The 13,212-nt window shown below is 40.5% G+C and overlaps 1 protein-coding gene and 1 long non-coding RNA gene across 7 annotated transcripts in view; both read right to left on the bottom strand.

Moving 5' to 3' along the window:
* The window catches only part of TSPAN4 (tetraspanin 4), a 348,147-nt gene that overhangs the window by 70,736 nt on the left and 264,199 nt on the right, over positions 1-13,212 (bottom strand). The gene's annotated exons all lie outside the window — the stretch shown is intronic.
* LOC146436515 (uncharacterized) overlaps positions 6,625-13,212 on the bottom strand; it is a 38,262-nt gene continuing 31,674 nt past the window's right edge. Inside the window, exon 3 of the long non-coding RNA XR_014852692.1 lies at positions 6,625-6,723. This is a non-coding gene — a long non-coding RNA (uncharacterized LOC146436515). The remainder of the gene's footprint in view (positions 6,724-13,212) is intronic.

Genomic DNA, 13,212 nt, shown 5'->3' with positions numbered 1-13,212 from the left:
AGGATCAAGTGAACCAAGAATATCACCAAGAACCAAGAAAAAGCAGGAGCACATGTACAAGTGCAGAGAGTACAGCAGAGGACACAAAACCAGGCTCTCCACAGAAACACCTGTGAATGACCTGTCTATGCAGCTCTTGCCTATCTAGGAGGGAGTGGCCACTTGTGGAAAACACCTTCAAACACACTAGCCACTTGTGGAAAACACCTTCAAACACACCAGCCACTTGTGGAAAATACCTTCCAGCACATAGTTCATGGCCATTAGGCTACTGAAGACCTTGTAGCCATCCATCTGCACCATGCCACCACGACCAATTGCCAGTCTGCAGGACGACTGAATTTGCAGGTGGTGTCCTCCCACATGGATCAACACTTAAGCAGAGCTCATGTGACATGAGCTAGTAGTGTCACCTCAGTGCAGCACAGGGTGCATTTCTCTCACTAGCCAGAGGTCTGAAATTTAACAAATACGGGATGGTAGAAGCATATTTCTACCCTTAGAGTGTTGAGACTCTAGAGTTCTGCACTGTAAAACTAAAGGATATGCACAAACTCCATCCAAAATGGCCATGATCTGAGCTGTGTCCTTTCAGCAAGAATTAAAAAAAACTAGGGTTAAAACCCATTTTAAAAAAGATCAGTTAGTAGGGACCACATTCCTGGGAGGGAAGAGAGTGAAACAATAACACTCTCTAAACACCAATATGGAATAGGAAAGGTGAATAGAAGATCATTATTCTTTTTTCTTAAGATTAAAAACGCTAGAGGTTATTTGGTCTGCAGGTTGAAAACCAATAAAGTCAAACACTTTTTCACAAAACATTTAATTAACTTCTGGAATTCACTGCCACAGAGTTCTGTGGATGTTGAAATATTTGCAGGTTGAAAAAGGGATTACACAAATCAAATGAGGGCAAGGTATCCCAGCTTTTCTTAGAAATTATATTTGCTTGCAGGGGAAGACCTTAAACTATTAATTGGAGGAGCTGATAAAAATGTCCTGTCTTGTCCCTCCTTTTTTCTTATATTCTCTCTAAGCATCCCTGAGCAACCATGACCAAAAATAGGATATTTAGCTGGATAAAACCTTTATTATGGGCATTCATATGTTGTCCTTACTTCAGCCCTCTTCCCCCACTAGTTTGAAAGTTCTCTTAAAGTGATTTTTTTTTGCTTTGTATCAATGAATACATAGGTTATTTCAACCCAAAGTTCATAGATCTATTTCATTCATCAAATTTATCTAATTTAGAAACAAATTCAAAATCCCTGTCTCCCTCAGATTCACTGGTCCTACAAATGCTGTATTTCTTTTCCTGTCTGCATGCAGATCCTATTCAGCCTCTTCTGTCTCAGGAAGGGAAAAGAGAAAGGGAAGAGCATAACTGAGGAAAGCACAAAGCATTCCAAACACCTATCTCTTAAGCACTATATATAAGTAGTAAAAATTTAAAAGCTCTATGAAACTAGCTGTTTGGCCTTGCCATCCCATATTCTTTCCACTCCCCTTAAAAATTGGTTTTGAATAGAAAAATGTCATTTTGCAATATGGGCCATTATGTAGAGAAGCAGCTGCCAAACACCTCCAAGAGTTGCAGGCCTACATCCCCATCTGGTGTCAACAGCATGACTGATGGGTCACCACCCTGAGCAACAACAGCCAAGGATCCAGCCTGAATGTCACTCTAGACATTTTCTCCTGAATTAACATCCTGTCTGCTTCTCCTTTACAATCAACGTCTTGTCAGCAGTGCAACACAGTGCGTAGCACTCAACATAATTTCAAAGTAGGTGTGACGTGCCATCTTCCATGAGCCTGAGCATGATATCCTGCTTGACAGGCAAGCAACTGCTACAGGAACACAGGTAGCTGAGCACTACAACCCCAACCTGTGTTCTGCCTGTCAGAATGACATTCATACCCTCACTGCCCTCTAACTCCACTGTGTCTTGTCAAAGGTTACAAGAAACACATATCAATAGCTCATGTTGTGGCTTTCCTTCCCTTAAAGACCCTTCTCTCCTACAAACAGGCTTTGTTTTAGGATATTCCACCCAGTGTGTGAGTCTGTCAAATACCAAGTGATTTTATCAAGCCTAAAAAGAGCTCTGAAAGCCTGTTTGTAGACTATGTGGGCAAAGAAACATCACAAGAAGGGCATTCCTTTTCATAGTGGCAATAGTGGAAACATTCAAAACGCTGCCCTTTTAGTTATCCTGGAGCATCAGGAGCTTAAGCCTTAAGAAATTCATTATTCCTTCTCAGTTGAGTTCCAACACTAAATTGCAGCCTTCATACAACTAAAGTAAATTTGGGGACAACTGAAGACATCAAAAGACAGAATATCATGCTGACACCCCGCTAATGGAATAGTGAATAAAGAGTCATTCAGGTAATCCCTGCTGGTTTATGAGTAGCATTCTCCTACACACTTGCTCCTCCAAATCACAGTTATCTATCAACTATAGTAACAGAAGAACAGAACTGAAACATTTATGAGTTAATACACCTAACCTGAAAAGTAATGATGGGTTCCTTTCATGGGTTCAAAATTCATTGAAACACTTAAATATGTGCTCAGTCTCATCCTTATTCAGCAAAGCAATAAAAGAATGTGCTTAACTGCCACTGACCTTAATTAAGCCCTTTTGTAGTGCACTGAATTGCCCTGTGCTGCAAAGCTATGTCACTGAGGATGCAAACACTTGCAGAAATAGAACAGGTGAGAATGACTCATTAAGGCACCATTGCTGATATAACATTAAACAGATCAAAGAATACAAAAAAAAGGGCGATTATCAGTGCCACAAGCATCTAATTTGGCAATTTGCCTAAATTGTAATTAAAATAAAGTTTATGAGGAAAGCAGTAAATTAATGACAACTTCTTGAAAAAGAGTGAATGTATGAGTTAGAAAAGGGAAAGGAATGAATATACTACTGCTAGGCTTTTCAGGTTCTAGCTTTAACTGCTGCCAAACTGAAAGTGTTAAAGCTTTTTCATCTGCTCCTCAAAAGTAATTTCTAAATCCACCTGGGATTACTGTAATGAAATAGATATAGTTGTAATGGGGAATACATGCATGATGTCTGGAATCAGAATCCATCAAATGAAGGCAATCTTTTAACAAAGAAGCAACAGTGGAAGAAAAGTGGGCGTGACCAGAAGTCCCAGTTCTGTTCCATCCCTATAGCAATAAATAACTTTTATAATTTCTTTGAAGCACAAACTGGGAAAAGACCAGATCTGGAGCTCTAGATGCAATTGTAGTCACCTGTTGTCACATATGTAGCACTAAATATTGAAAGCAATAGAAGCAAATAAAATTGTAAAGTTTGGGGGTTTATACAACACAAAACCTGTGATTTCTGTAACAGAGATTGCTGATGGAGAATTTTAGCTGAACCATTTGGTAAGATGCTGAGAGAAACTGAGGATCACAAGCCTCAAACAGTGACTCCAGAGGCCACAGCTTAGTTCTTTGGTTTAGCACAGATTTCCTGCATTAGATAAAGTCCAGATTATTTGGTATCTTTAGTGCTTTTCTCTCCCCTGGAGGTACTGGATGGGTTTAGTGTAAACAGTAGTGAAATAAGATTTTACGAGTCCTATAAAAAACAAAGATAAACAAATAGGCCCCTTACAGAAAACAAAGATGACAGAGATGGTCATTCTATTTCATATCACTCAGAAGTTTTTAAAACACGTTGTAACAAGCACAATCTGCAGAAAAATAAAATGAAAACCAATTTTATATTGCATGTTTAATCCATCCATAGAGGTATGTAGATAGCACAAGGCTGGTTGCTATAGAAACATCCATAGTGAACATAGATACTATAGTTGAAAGGCAAAATTAGTTCTGAATCTAAAAAAGAAAATTGTTGATACTGTAAAAAAAAAAAAAACCAAAAAAAAACCTCAAAAGAACCAGACAACAGCTAAAGGTGATGCCCTCCCTCACAAATGCTTAAACAAAATATGAGTCTTCACTGTATAAACCAATATAAACAAATATTCTGAACAGAGAATCTCCTGCAGTGCACAGTGGCAGAGGCTAAGTTCTGGAAGTTGAGTCAGACCACAGAAAGAGCCTCTGGTTTCAGTCCTGGATATGAGGGCAGGTAGTATTTCCCAACATGTTTGGCTTCTTACATACCGAGGCTGATTTTGAGCATCCTTTCTCAGATCCCAAATTGTGCTGATGCATTCCATTGGGATTATGGCTAATTTTTCTGATGGAGACCTCTGCAAGCCTCATCTACACAGTAAGTCTTGTCCAATTCCTCCAGCAGTAATGCAACTATGCCATGTTCTCTACTCCTATTCAGCTTTCTGAAGTGTACTCAGGAGCCAGTGACAGTGTCAAGAAGGATATATACATACATACAGGGTCACAATCAAACACTGCTCTCAACCCCACAGCTGACAGCAGAGGGCTGGAGGTGAGGGTCAGTGGGAACAGCAGCATTGCAGCACTCCCTTCCTCAGTTCCACCATTGATACTGTGCCTGAAACCTGCTCTTTCTGCTGCTGACAACACCTGAGGACAGACAAATACTCTGCATCTCAGGAAGACCCTTCCCACTATTCTCTCTAAAAAGCATGGGACTCTCAGGCTGATTTCTGGCATGCCCAACTCTTCTTGAGGAGCTTAAGCCCTGCTGAGGAATTGAGCCCATCCTGAGCAGGGACAGAAGAGTTTTGGGAAGCAGTAGGACTTACACACTGTATCTCATTTCCCAAGGTTTAACTTTTCAAGGGGATAGGGAAAATAACCAAGCTTGTATACCACAGCTGGACTATAATGAGAAGTCTTTTTTAAACAGTCCCATCAATAAGCAGCTCACATGGTCATAGGAAGGATTTCTGAAATGTTCAGTATTGACCCCCTGATCAATAATGGGCTTGTGAGCAATAATCACACCCTAATAGCCTCACATCACAAAGCTCATCTTCTTTCACTGAACTCCATCAGAAAGCCAAGCAAAACACATTCTGAATCTTTTATGGATTCTTTTTAATGGATTGTTAATAATATTTGTACAAGCAAACAAAGTATTTACTACCATCTCAATTGCCTAAATTCCATGTAAGCAGTCCCTTGTAACAAAACCAGCGTTATGTCTGGAATAACATCTCTCACTTCAATAGCTCAAATGCCTTGTCAAGAAAGCTATTCTAATTGGGTAGGAGTACAAGAGAAAGCAAAGATTATTCCCTTGTTTTATGTTAGCAATTTTTAATGATTGTTTATTTATATTAGGCTTTGCTATGCAATAGCACATCTGAGCCTATTTATACACAATTGCTTGTATCCCAAGCCAATTCCAAGCATGGGCAGTACGCCATCAGTAATGAATGCCACCTCAAATAATCTTTTTTTTTCTGCACTAGTTATCCCCAGAGGAAACATTACAGTCCCTTCTTATCACCAACCAAATATCTGCTATGGAAGCATTCAGATCCTTTGGAATAAACACATGTAGTTAAACAGATATGTGATGAGCAGCTTCACTGCACCATACAGACAGGAGAGCCCACAGAATCCCCTGCTTGCACATTTTATTCTGCTTTTTCTATTTTGTGGATCTGAGGAAATGAGCTCAAAGATTATGACGTAAAAATGTGCGTAAACATTCCCTCTGGGACTGTCCAAATAATGAGTTTACATTAAAGCCTCCCTCCAAGTACTCCTGTGGTCATATAAGTACTGTTGACACTCCTGAACTGCAGATTTCTGGACTAAACTTCAGCTTCTTTTGTCAAATGCTACAGGATTCAGCACAGAAAGACTGCAAATATTTATTCTGACTTCTGGTCTATACCACCAGCATTTAGACATCTAGGGTGGGATTCAGGTCACCTGACTTTTGATATCAATGCTATTAGTGGTGTCTAGAAAGCAATGTGGCTCACCATGGTCTAAGCCTGCCTTTGGTCAGCTGAACAGCTCCCTAGACACCATTAATGGTGTTAACAAGAATTCCCCTGACCACAACAGTAGCCCAGATGCCTAAAGTTAGGGCAACTCGTACCTCTGGTCAAATTCACTTGGCCCAGACTCTCTGTCATTTGTCATTGGAAGGAAATAAGCATCTTCAAAGCTCACTCCAGCATATTGCAGAACATGCATCTAGGACAAGTGACTCTTTGGGACACTACTCTATGCAGTAGCCAGAACAAGCACCATAGAGAGCCAAAAATCCCTCCTTTACCCAGTTACCTCAAAGACAGAAAAGATGGTTCTCTCTCCAAATGTTGTGAACCTTCACAATCCTCCCTGAGGTAATTTGGAAATTAACTAATCTATCCTTATTAATTAAAATTATATACTTTTTTATTATTTATTATAAAAACATGCTATCACATAGATGTTAAGCCTACATGTGCATGCAAATACACACAAAGAGCATGAAGAATTAAATTACCTCAGTTTAGCAAGTCCCAGCCAATGCTCATGGAAAACATTCACATATACTTTCATTCTTGCACTGCCCCTTCCATGTATTATTGCTTAGTAGCTCTTAATAAAGGCACATGACTGTCATGAATTTATAGCTTTTTTATTACTTTGCCCCTTCAGGTTATAAATTCATGCAACAGATGTAGTTTATTGCATTTTTATGTTTGTCAGTTTTATTTACACACTCTTTCTTGCCATTAGATGGGAAAAAGCTTTTGAGTTTCTGCAGATCCTCAATCATTCTGTGCCAGGGCCTGAAATAAGATGGAAACAAAGACTTCTGGCTCATCTGAAAATAAATGGTCATCTCAAGCATTTCCTCAGCACATCCTTCCACCATAAAGCACTACTACATAAATATGACTCCATAAATTATATATCTTAAGTTTTTGCATGCTCACAGCAGTTTACCAATAAATGTTCTGCAATACCTGCTTTAAAAAAACTCTAGACATAAAATCGTTGCCAATGATGATAAATGATTACAGCTTAATAACAGTCAAGCTGAGAAAGCTGAAATGTCCACAGGGTGCACTGCAATTCAAATTCCACTGGTGAAAAAATAAAAAGCTTTCAAAGAGAAATGTTCCTGCCTTCAGCAAAGAGAGGGAATCTAGAGAATGACCTTGTGACACCAGGCTATGTACTAATTCTAGGATGTCCCTCAAAACAAAACACTGCAAATTTCATGCAAATTTAGAAGGCAAGAGAGTAAATGAGCTTCAGGGCAGAGTTGACTGAATGTGTCTGTGCTGGGTGGGACAGGTCAGACTAGAGAATAAAATCAGAGACAGACATGGGAGCAGGATACAAAAGAAAGGCAAATATTGAGAAGCATAACTTTATCCAAACAAGAACAAGAGTGTATTTTGGATAGCGAACCACATTCTTGAGTTAACTACAAAATTAGCTTTTCTGGATAGGAAAGTGGAAAGGAGCAATGAGACTCAGCATCAAATTTTGCAGTTAAGTTCAGACCAAAAATCGTATTTGTCAATCAAGGGAAAAGTCTTATTTAATAACTCATCATGAGGCCACTTGGAGTCTGCAGCTGTGCTGAAGAGAACCTGCTCACAATTAATGACCTGTAGCCACTCAATGCTAAATGACTGATTTCAAATTGTAAATAAGCAGTTCTATGTGAACAAAATGTCTCGAGATTATTTTAGCCACCTTCATTCCCATTCCATTAACAATTCAACAGGCAAAACAATCAAAGGGGCAGAAAGCTCTCATCTTCAGATGATGAAGTGAATCCCAAGAAGCATTCACTTCAATATTATTCCTGGCCTTTCTCACTCTCCCAAGATGGAGTGAGTTTTACCTTGCAAGTAAGAGCAGGACAAGTTTGCCAGGACCAAAACAGTAAGAAAAAACCATCCAATTTTCAGTGCATCCCCTCACTTTCCCTTGTCTCTCTAAAGATGTAACTGGCTATTAAGAAGATGCTCTCTCATAGGAGGTAGGTATCAAAAGTACATGGCTGAAAAGGGAGGAGAGGATGAATGAGAGTCCTCTAATGAGAGGGGAGAAACAAAGCAGAAAAACATGAAGGAAAATCCTTTGAGTAAACAGTCTATACTACCTAACTACCCTCTACACTCAGTGATCTGGGTGAATATTCCCTCTCCATCCCTGATCTTCATCCTGACATATGCCATCTCAGCAATTTTTGTTATTCTACGGAAGTTCTGCATTTATCCCTAATTTGAAGGCTTTCTGTATTCAGTGAAACAACTCTCCTCTCTGCTCAATGACTGCAGCCTCTGACTTGCTTTTGGAGGGGGAAAGAAAGAATTGATGGGGGAAGGGTATAACAAGAGAATTGCAGTAGTGAAGCAATTCACTACTGCAATTGGTGTGGCACAGCCAGAGAGGGCTGCAATCACAGGGGAAACACTAGGGATTGGAAACACTTCCCCGGAGGAAAGCTCTGGAGGAAAAGGCAGCATTCTCAGGCCCAGCATCTACCTTCCCTTCGCTGCAGCAGCACAGGGAGACCTGATGAAAATATGATGTCATTGTACCCCTTTATTTTAAGGGAAAAAGTTGCTATTGGCAAGCTACTGTCTGGGTGATTGCTTCCTTTTTGGTCTAATGAATCTGAGATTTGTTGTCAGCCTTCCAGGGGCAGTGAAAAGCTCATCTATTTTCTTCATTTTATCTAGACAAAATGGCCATGGGATTTGCTCAGTTAGGCAGCATTAGTGTGAATGATTATGAGGAAGTGCTAAAGCGCTACCAAGGCAGGCATGGCACTATCAGAACTGAGTATCAGTCCTCTCTAATAAAAACTAGTCCTTATAAAGAATAATTATCCTCAGTTCTGATCTTTAATAGCTATGGCTGGTGCAAGCAGCTAGAGCTAGTTTCTGAAATACTTACATAAATACATCTATCAGGACCCCCAAGGAGTTGTGCTCAAAGAATGACACTGTTCTCAGTGAGCTCAATGCTGCATCAAAGTCAGCTCTCTTCAGGCTTTCTGTGTAAAACACCTTCCTGCTCTGCCAAGCCCCAGGAAAGCACAGTCCATCTTCCCCAATAGCTTTGTGAATACAATTATGCATGTTCTATATGCTTACATAAATCCACACATTAGAAGAGGCAGAGTAGAAGAGATTTTAGAGGGAAAGTGGAAACAGCTTTGGATTGCCCTGCAGTGAGACTCTTCTGCACAAGTGCCTTCCCAGCATTTCCCATTGCTGCCATTGAGAGATGGTCTCATTTGGGAGAGGCCTGAGTCTGTCACACTTGCTTTCACTCAGTACAGAGGTCCAGCAGAGCCTTTCAGGCAATATAACACTTTTCAGACTGAAGAACAACAACCCTGGCTTAGGCGGGAATCCTACTGCTTTGTATTACTATAAATAGATTAAAAGTCAAGGTTAATTCTCTTTAAATCAAAACAAACCGGGGGGAAGCATGCAGTGAGCCTGCAACAGCTACAAGCAACTAGGAAACCCTCAAAACTCCATCGATTCTCATGGCACAACAGCAAATGGTACTTAACATATTCAACACACTTTGGGGCTTTCCCCTAAAAGGACTTTCTAAAAGTAAAACTTTAGGCTTCCCTCACTGTTAAATTGACAAAACAAGCATATCCTTACCTTAAAGCCAGCTAAAAATGGGAAAATAACTCTGACAAAGAGGACAAGAGGATCATAAGGAAACTTTCATGTCTCCTACCTGAGAGCAGCTCCCAGAAAGCCAGGTTTATTACAGACACAATCTACTCACAATAAAACTTTGCTACAGGGCAAGAAAACCAACGGCAGAGAAATAATTTCTCTCTGCAAAGCATCTGCTTGCTGACTTTATTGCTGCTGCCATCTTGAACCGCAGAATTAAATAGTGGCAATATTTGTATGAAAAGGAGGAATGCTCAGCACTGCCAATGAGAAACTGTTCTCCTCTCTTTGCATCACCCTCCTAATGCTCTCCTTTGTAAAATGGACCCTCAAAGCTTATAGCAGGGAAAGGGAGAGCAGCAGTTCTTCAGGTGCCTCTCAATGTATCAACATATTCAACAGCTCTCCACAGAAGCTATGGCAGAAGCATTTGGATGTAGGGTTAAACAGAAGCCAAACCCTTCTGTAAACCCAAGGCATGGCCTTTTGCAGAGCAATGGCCACAGGGAAGAGGGAGGCTGTTCCAGCTCTGCAGCTGGAGTGCTGACCAAAGAGCACTCATTGCCTGTTCCCAGGCCTTAAGGTTATTATGCTCTGGGACAGTAAAAGAGTGTTTTCGCTGCATCCTGTGCAATATCCTGCCCCAGCCATTAAACTGTACCTCCATAAATGCTCACTACAGTCTGTTCCTGATGGCACTGGCTATTGGATGGCTGATGCTTGGGGGTCACAATGGCTTACCACCACTTGTCCCAGAGCAAACAGATTGATGGAAAGCCAGCCAAAGCTCTTCTAGCATAAACTGGGAGAAAACATAAGCCAAGCAAGAGACAGAGGGAATTTTCAGCAACTCCAGCCTTATCTGGCCCATCTGAGACACGTCAACAACATGTTTAGCTCTGAGGACACAATTTCCATGTGATGACAGATGGGCACAGCGAGAAGGAAGAACCACTTTACACACAATGCCCTGCACCAAGAACTGCCATCCACTTTTCTGATGTCAGAGCATTTTTAAAAAGATGCCATTCATAGCTAAATTCCACACATGTGCTGCTCATGCCTTCCACCCCCACGGTGTCTTCTGTGGCAATGGAAGATGAGTTTGTGAAAGACTTTTTACATTCACACACATTCACACACTCTGTTCTCTGCTTCGAAAAGCTGCCAATTTAATGGCAGGATTAATACAGATACAGAACACAAAGTTTAGAGCTCACTAGGTACACTTTGGTCAATGAAATTCCCTTGTCCAGGTGTGCAGCTGCTCTGTAATGGGTATGTGATAGGATTTGAACATGCACAGGAAAGTTTATCCAATCCTAATCTGCTGCTGATGGTCTCTGCTCTCTGTGTGATGGTAAGGTAAATGTGCAGCCAGGCAGAGCAGATGAGAAAGAAAGAAATTAACTAGTTTAAGTCTGTCTGGGCTGCAGAAAACATCAGAAAAAGCCACTTGTGATACAATATGATTTAAGGGAAAGGGAAATGAACAGCTACAAGAAGCAAAATAAAAAAGAACAAAACCAAACAAGCTGTGTGCCCTCATACATGCCCATTCACATGTGCGTGGCATACAATGCATACCCCTAACAGGGTATTCACTCTCCAAATATCTGATGTCATTTAAAGTATTTAAATTTTCTGTAGGCGTGAGACATAGCCAAACCCAGCTCCTACAAACAGCACTGACTTCTAAGCAACTATGCAAACATGCAGAACCTTTCCTATGCTGTTTATGTCTCCTTTTCACCCAGTATGTAGGGGATATAGCAGCTACTAAAGTAGGAAAGCAAAATACAGACCCCTTAACAGTCTGCAATTAAAATTCCACACAACTCATGAACTTTCTGCACATAAGCCACAAACAAGTCAGCAGAGCATTTGCAGCAAGATCAATGGTTTGGAAAATTTGGTCAACTCATACAATCGCACTCTGCAAATGAGAAGAATCTGAAAGAGCCAGACAGTCTCTCCATGGGGAGGAGCAGCAGCAACATGAAGTGTAATGAAGCTAAAATAATCTAACCCCTTCTTTTCGTTTTTAAATTCCACTTTACGAGTTTGTTCGTGAAGAGTATCAATCCCAAACAGAGGCCAAATTTACAATGCTGAGTGTAAAAGCCACAGCAAGGCTGGGAATCTATACAAGTTTCGTCTTCCGAAAGACTCCTGCGTGGATTAGCCCAAGCTTGGTACAAAAGGAAAGAATAAGGCAGTTCTTTGTCTTTTCTCACATTATCTTCCTTTGCTGTTTCAAAGCAGATGTGAAAAATTGACACACATACAAATAGCATATCTGAGCCAGCCAGGGAGAGCAAGTACCAGGAATGAACCTGTTCGGGGTTTTTCACCAATTGTGCCTCTGGCTGAATCACTGAATCACAACAAGAGGAAGGGATGAAAAGCCCATATTGCCATTTCAGGTCTTTTTTGTATCATGCAGCAAAACCTTAAAGTCGAGGTCATAGTTTCGACTAGCATGGCAACAGTGACATGCTTACAGAAATTCTGAGTGTAAAATTTTATTACTGAAATTAAACATACAGTTTTAAAGATGGACGCTAAGAAAATACCTTTTTGTGCACAGGTATGTGTCCTTCTTACCCAATGCCATACTCCCTCTCCTCTTTTTGGCCATGAGCTGTTCCCAAACTTCCTCTGATTTAGAGCTCTGGCTCAGGTTCCCAGCCTTAACCTCAGCAATGCTTTATGGTCCTAACAACAAATATGTAATATTTTCAAAGCAACCTTTTTAAAAATAAAAGGGTGACACTGGAGACAGATTTCTTAGTTCTAAGAAAACTTCTAGAAGGCCTTTCTTACTTCCTCCTGTCATTGTAAACATTTTCGGCTCATATGGTTGTTTTTCAGATATAGAAATGTGTTCAGATAACTGAACTGAGACAGGCTCCTCTGAAGATTTTATAACGAATACTGCTACCACCACACAAATTCTTGTCATTTTTGAATACAGAACTTACCTGCACATAAATACGCTGTGTTCAAGTGCTTCATGTTTATTTACTGCTTGCTATAAAAGTGGACAGGCCCAGAACGGCTGCTGTGCTACCCCACAGCACAGCAGAGTCTGTTCAGCCTTGGTCCACCTTCTCTTTTTGTGAGGGAGAAAGAAAGAAGGAAATAATTCTTCTTTCACAAAAAGATGTGGTTTTATTCCTATCTTGTTTTTCACTGTTGTTGATTCTACATCTTATTTTACTTTCCTTCTGGAAAAAGAACAATTGAGTAAGGGAGGGCGCAAGGTTCTTCATTTTGTTGCCAAAAGAATGGCATTAAAAAAATAAAAAACCTCCCAACAAAACTGTCAGCTCACAGAATATTGCATGAAAATAAAACAGCAACAAAATTCACCCAGAATTAGCGCCGAGGTGCAGCTTTTCTCTGTACACCCAAGTTCTGCCTCCTAGTGTTTCCAAGGACAGGCAGCAGTGTCACTGAGCTGTGAACTCCAAAGACTGTGGTTTTACATGAATAAAGGTCCAACACCTGAGTAAATCAAAGGTCCTTTCACAGACTTGGAAAAGCTTGCTGGCATTCAGTAAATGTCGTGCTCTCTGAAAACTGATGGTATATTATGGAAACCAG

The sequence above is a fragment of the Lichenostomus cassidix genome, chromosome 5 (assembly GCF_008360975.1).
Source record: "Lichenostomus cassidix isolate B80296 chromosome 5, HeHo_3.0, whole genome shotgun sequence".
In the NCBI taxonomy this organism is placed as follows: domain Eukaryota; kingdom Metazoa; phylum Chordata; class Aves; order Passeriformes; family Meliphagidae; genus Lichenostomus; species Lichenostomus cassidix.
The sequence above is the reverse complement of the archived record's forward strand: the minus strand, read 5'-3'. Positions and strand labels throughout refer to the sequence as shown.